The following is a 216-nucleotide window of genomic DNA, read 5'->3' as shown; positions in this document are numbered from 1 at the left end:
CCACAGTAGCATAATGAGGGTCCCTACATGTAAACCGAAGCACTGAGAAATTTGTAAGTGACAAACAGTTTATTAACCCTTGTGTTGTCCTCCCGAGTAAAAAAACTGACAAAGAATTGACATTTTCATCTCTTTTTCAGGCTTTTTTTCAGTTTTCACTATCATCTTACTACCACTAGTTTTACAGTACTTTTTGGAATTCTTGGTCAATAACCC

The 216-nt window shown here is 36.1% G+C and overlaps 1 protein-coding gene across 1 annotated transcript in view; it reads left to right on the top strand.

The window, feature by feature from the left end:
- ppm1j (protein phosphatase, Mg2+/Mn2+ dependent, 1J) overlaps positions 1–168 on the top strand; it is an 18,799-nt gene extending 18,631 nt beyond the window's left edge. The window contains exon 10 of the mRNA XM_032513926.1: positions 1–168. This exon is cut by the window's left edge and continues 1,311 nt beyond it. The gene's annotated coding sequence lies outside the window, so the exon portion shown is untranslated.
- The last annotated feature ends 48 nt before the right edge of the window (positions 169–216 follow it).

This window comes from Etheostoma spectabile, chromosome 4 (genome assembly GCF_008692095.1).
Source record: "Etheostoma spectabile isolate EspeVRDwgs_2016 chromosome 4, UIUC_Espe_1.0, whole genome shotgun sequence".
NCBI classification, from domain to species: Eukaryota; Metazoa; Chordata; class Actinopteri; order Perciformes; family Percidae; genus Etheostoma; species Etheostoma spectabile.
Note: the sequence above shows the minus strand (reverse complement) of the source record. Positions and strands in the feature narration are given on the sequence as shown.